This window comes from Ctenocephalides felis, unplaced genomic scaffold, assembly GCF_003426905.1.
Source record: "Ctenocephalides felis isolate EL2017-DRISC unplaced genomic scaffold, ASM342690v1 CF-g0.4_SCAFFOLD_01492, whole genome shotgun sequence".
Classification (NCBI taxonomy): domain Eukaryota; kingdom Metazoa; phylum Arthropoda; class Insecta; order Siphonaptera; family Pulicidae; genus Ctenocephalides; species Ctenocephalides felis.
In genome coordinates, this window is record NW_020537646.1 from 43,365,980 (window position 1) to 43,372,381 (window position 6,402).

Sequence of the window (6,402 nt, forward strand, 5' to 3'; positions counted from 1 at the left end):
ATATATTATTCTTAAAAAGAGTATTTAAATTACACAAAACAAAAAATGCAATCTCGTACACACTTTAAAAAAATAATATTTTAATTTCAATTCAATTCGAATAAAAATTAAATAATTACATAGACAATGTCAAAAATATATTTTTATTTCTGGTTAAAACTATTTTTACCTTACTTCAACTTTAATGCATGGGTTAAAGAATGCAGAATTTGACTCTATATACAAGCAATACTATAAACTATATTTTATAAAATTTGTAAATTGTATAAAATATTATAATATTTATGGTACATCTATACAATACAGTAACAAATGTTAACAAAAAAAAATTAAATTTTTGCCGAATTACGTTATCGATCTAGATACATCGCCCCTCTATTGTCTCTTGGGGATCTGGGTATACGCATAGAACCAGATGATACGCATGGCCCAAATTCTTGCTCTTGTTCCTCCAATTGCCTAGCAAAAGTTTCTTCCAATCGTTGTTTTTCTAGGAGTCAATTTTGCTTTCCACTCTCTTATTCCGCGCTGTATGCGTCATCCCTCTCTCTCAACTTGGAAGTTTCATGCTCCAGCAGCATTTTCCTTTTCTCATTTTGCAGCTGCTCCAACTCTCGAATCGTGGCGTCACTAGTAGCTCTCAATTCCTCCAGTTGTCGCTGGTGCTTCAAGTCAAAACGTTGCTGTTCCGCTCGATAGCGTTTCTTTTCATTTTCTTTTCTTGAAATTTCTTCAATTTATCTCTCTCCTGCTCGGCATCAGGGATGACGCTGATTCGTAAAGACTCACGGAACATCATTTCTCTAGCCTTCATTTCAGCCCGAATGCGTTTTGGCAATGTACGCTTTTCACCAGATTGCCGTTTGAGAAGTTCTTCCTCTTTTCTTTGATTCATACGTTTGATTTGTTCCAGTTCTTTTTCATGTCTTATTATCATCTGGTGTCTTTGCAGGAAAAATATGTCTTTTAGTTGACGTTTAGCAAGTTGGTGTTTTTCATGAATTTGCTTTTCTTCAAGCTCCCAAAGCAACGCTTCACGGGTTCTCATCACTTGTTGTTTCTGCTGAAGGAATTGGCGATCCATTAATGCAATTCGGTCGTGATGTGATTCACTCAGGCGGCGAAGAGAACTCTCGTGATTATCGTTTAAATTGCCCAAGAAAGCTCGTCTCTCTCCTCATGCTCTATTTCTAAAGCTTGCTTGCGTACTCTGAAAACGTCCTTACGCTTATCCTTTGGTAGGAGATCGACTTCTTGCTTTAATAGTCGTAACTCTTGTTTTAAACCTTCACGGAATAATTTCAGTTCTCGTTCTTGCTCTGCGCGTATTTTTTTCGAAGCCATTTTCATTTCGGCTTCATTTTGAGACTCAGCCTTTTCAACCTGCTGTCTTTGTTGATGACTCAATGATTCTAAATCAGACTCATAATTTCTTTCAAGCGTAAGACGTTCTTGATCAAATCGTTTGTCTTGTTGATCTTTATTAAGATGCTCTTTCTGCGACAGATCTTGAAATTGCTTTTGTTCTTGTTTTTGTAACATTTTTAGTTCTCGTAACTCTTGTTTCCTAAAAATATGATCATCATAAACTCTACCATTTTCCTCATCTCCATAAATGACTTTGCTGGTAGTTGTTGTGACAATGACGCCATCGATTTCGAATTTACGAGTGCGCTTCCTAGTTTTCTTCTTCAAGTTTCGAATATGCAATTCTTCTTTGGAAAAAGTGCTTCTTTCAGAAGCACCATCATTCTTCCTTCTAAGAATAACTTCTTCCTCTAAATCGGCAGGATTGGTTGGTTGTGTACCAGCATGACTATCATGACTAGCTGTGGTAGAAATACTTTCGGCATCTGACCGATCTTTGACACCACGACTACAAAGTGAAGCACATTCAGAATCAACAGAACCAACAGAACTGTCAGGTGATTCACGCTTATCAACAACTGTTTTCTGTTTAATTTTTTTCTCTCGCTCTTGCCTTTTAATATAACTGACATTTTCTCGGCTGTGAGCTAAAAATTCCCGACCATTTGGTTGATAAATATGCGAATTTTCTTTACCGCCCTTGTTATTATGTTTGGCAATAGCATGAGATAGGTTGCGAGTTTCATCTCCAGAATCACTTTTACTACTCGTACTCCTGCCAGTTGAAATACTTGATAAATCACAATGAGAATTTCTTTTTAGAGAATAATTAGAATCGCCAACATTTCCGCGAACATCAGATTCACTAGAAACACTGATAGCTGAAGAATCTTTGACTTCAATTTTTGCTTCACCTACTGATACCACTGATACATGACTCATATCGCGAGATTTTGTTTCATCAGACTCGGGACTAGTAAAACCAGAATCATTTACATTCACATAGCTGGAATTAACAATTACAACTTCACTTTCATCTAATTTTTGTCCTTTGATTGGATCTTTGCTGGAAGACTCATTTGTTCCACTTAAAGAATATTCTAATGAATCCAAAGATGGGTAACAATCATCATCAGTTGATGATTCATTTATTTGCGTTTTATTAGTATCATTTGCCACAATTATAACTTCATTTTTGTCCATGTTACCTTTATTTGGAAGGACGTGACCATCAATAATAATAGGAGGATGCATGGTCACAACAGTAACTTGGCTGATGTTACTGGCCAGACTGTTGGATAAATCAGGTAACTCAGTGTTAATTGTTACAGTGGATGTATTTGGCTTTGCTCTTTCAGCATTTGGAGAAGAAGAAATGATTGATACAACAGGTTTAGACTTCTCAACAGGTGACATTCTCAGAGAATCAAAATTCTCAGGGCTGCTTCCACTATTTGGACTTACTGAAATAATTCTAGACACATCATTACTAACGACAACTTCCTTTCCTTCTTGTAACAGAGCATTGCCATTATTACCTTTTTCTGGAATAGTATATGGTGGTTTTTGTTTATTTAATGTTTTCTCAACTTTCTCCACAAGTTGCTTAATATTTTCTGAAACCTGTTTTTCCGGTTTCTCATAAGTAGCTATAGCCTCACACTTTGGCTCAGTCTTATCAATTGGAGATTTTATAGCATCTTCGGGCATTGAGTTAATAACTGGGATATTTTTTATTACATTGAGTAGAAACATTATCCGTGCTATCAGTTTTAGAAGATTCAGAAATTTCTTCTATAGTATTTATTGTTTGAGATGTAAGAGGTACAGGTAAAGGAGGTGCAGGAGGTACTATATTGCCAATTGGTGGAGCTGGTGCAGGACCCTTTTCCCTTTTTCCACTCACAGATTTCTTCTCAACATCGGTAATCGGATCAGGTGCCAATTGCTTTTTAACTTTCTTCTTTTCGGTATGATTTTCCTGTTCGACTTCACGTTTGTTTTCACTTGATTTCTCCACTACTTTTTCTTCTTTAGGAATATCAATAGGTTTAACTGGTTCCATTACCTTTGGCTCTTCCACAGGAATTTCCACAGCATTTTCACTCTTCAAGCTCTTAGCATCTATATCTATGTCCTGGACAGATTGTGTTTCAACATCTATTGGCATTGCAGAGTTTCGGTTTTCTTCAGATTCTTCCAAGTCTAATAATTCTTCTTCAACAACATCTGCTTTGTATTCTAATAACAAGTCTCTTATAGGTTTTGAATCTATTTCTCGACATATGAAAGGATGTTTAAGTAAAACATCTGCTGAGGGACGTTGCATTGGATCTTTAGTTAAAGCTTTGCTAAAAAATTATTAAAATCCTTTGACCATTTTGATGGAGCATCAAGTTTTGGTGGATCATTTTTTTGTATCTTCAGCAAAACTCGTAAAGGAGACATTTCATGATTGGGTGGTTCAGTTTGAGCTAATTCAATTAAAGTGATTCCTAATGACCAAATATCAACTTTAAAATCATAAGGATTATCTCTGAATGTTTCACACAGTACTAACTCAGGAGCCATCCAATAAGGTGTACCAATAAATGTATCATGCTTTTGTAATGTATGCTTGTTCTTTGCTGAAACTCCAAAATCCGCCAATTTAACTCCCCCCTGCCATAGTTAAGAGTACGTTACCAGCTTTTAAGTCTCTGTGTATAACCTTACTTTTGTGCAAAAAACTTAAACCTTCACACATATGCTGACAGACATATGCAATTTGAGGTTCACTTAATCCCTTTTCCAATTCTACCATTATACTATCCAAGGCACCACCATCACAGTATTCTATAAGCATCCATAGTTGCTCTTCAATAAAAAATGCTTCGTGCAATTCAACAACATTAGGATGTTTGCATTCCGAAAGTATATCGATTTCAACCATAAAATCACTGAGATCGTCTTCACCTTCCAATGCGCACATTTTAGCTGCAGCAAATTCACCCGTTAGCTTATTTGCGCCTTATACACTTTACCAAAGGCACCATCTCCAAGCTCTCCTACCATATCCCAATATTCCTTTGGATCTATATCCATTCTTATGTTATTGTAAAGCTTTTTCTTTTTGCTATCGGTGCCTCCACGAAATGGAGCACTTTCTTTAAATTATTTAAGAATGACATTTTCAAATTCTTTTATATTATATAAATGTATATATAATATGCATATATAAAACTATATAAAAATGCTCTAATTTTAAAAAAATATTACTTATGCATTGTAAATCACAAACTTGCAATGGAAAAATCTATATCAACATGGTTGATATCCAGCAACCATAGTTCTGTGATGAAAAAGATAAAATAAATGGCTTAAAAAAATACAAAAAAACACTGTCACAAAACTACATGCCTATTAACTATTTCATTCACTTTTTAATAAAACAAAAATTCTAAAACACTAAAATCAAAAATTGTTCCCATCGTAATCAATATTTCCATTTTAATGTTTCAAGGTGTAGCAAATTTTACTAATCTTCGCTCGGAGAGTAGTACATATTCTGATTGCAGCAAGATTTTCATCCAATCAATGGTCAGAAATCCTCACTAAGAACTGTAAATAATATTAAGAAATTATTACTAAATAAATTATGAAATTTAATAAATTAATAACGGTTGCATGTTTGCATCATATTCGATAAAAAAAAACAGTTAATGTAACTGCAATCGTTATGTCACACATAAAGATTGACCCTTATGAATAATTGATTTCGATAGTGAGAAACAGCACTAAAAGTAAGCATAAATGTGACTATATTATCAAATAATTTTCTAAAGCTGAATAAAAAAAACAATATTATAAAATAATTTTTTGCAGTAAATAATTTTACAAATTGTGAATAAGTAAACATATCATTTGCTGCAATTATTGCATTTATAATAAAAGCATAATAAAGCATAACATTTGTTATGTTACAATATGATGGTTCTTGTAACACGATTGGAAATTTTCATGTTACTATTAACAATAAGTGATGGACTTGTACATATGTAATCTATTTCTGTTTCTAGTAATATAATACAAAATTCACAGTTTATATTTATATTTGATTTCAAAAAGACCAATTGTAATAATTAATTACAAAGTGTGTCAAAAAAATTGTAATAGTATGACAAGGAATTTGCTAAATTTAGTCTGCACATTTATTTCATTTCAAGAATAAAACATACACTAGCACGCATATTTAAAGTTTGGAGGGAACATTTTAAAAAAATTGAATATATCTATTAATAAATGCATTAATGTCAATTTCAATTACAGGTAACATCAACATTTGCTGCACCATGAAATATCCAACTTTTAGAAACCTTGGCTATGTTTGACTCATAAATTATCATACCATGTGTGTATTCTTGTTATTTGAATGTCATATAGACTTTATTTGTACAAGTTCGATTTCGAAATCTAAAATTTTATTCAATGACATGAATAATTCTCAAATGTAGCATATTTTGAATGAATTATCTAATGCCAAACAGCAGTTTGACAAGATGCGTTATACAATATTTGGTTATACAATCACTCATAAAACATTATAATGTCCGCATTTAGTACGAATATGATTTGCACTTATTAAACAATTCGAATAGCATGTAATTAACTTACATAACTTGAAATTTTCCAGAAACCGCTAATCCTAAATAATAAATTGGATTAAGTCCAGGCACAGCCTACGACGTTTCCTCTTCACAGAACTTGTCAATATTTTTTTGTAGCATTCATAACATTATTTGACATATCAAATAGCAACAAACATCAATCACAATATAAATATCACGTCCTTTGTATAAAAATATCTCTTAAACTATTTTATGAAAGCCTTATGCTAATTAATCACTACAAAACATACTAAATGATAAAATGCACCCGACAAAGTATGTGTCAATGTGTCAAGCGGTGTATGTCAAACATATTCCTTGTCATAGCCGAGATCGAGATACGTCATCAAAAATAATTAAAAATAAATATGAGTAGTTTCTACATGTG

At 33.1% G+C, this 6,402-nt stretch overlaps 1 pseudogene; it reads right to left on the reverse strand.

The window, feature by feature from the left end:
• Positions 1-350: 350 nt before the first annotated feature.
• LOC113371270 lies at positions 351-4,538 on the reverse strand (annotated as a pseudogene).
• Between the last annotated feature and the right edge of the window lie 1,864 nt (positions 4,539-6,402).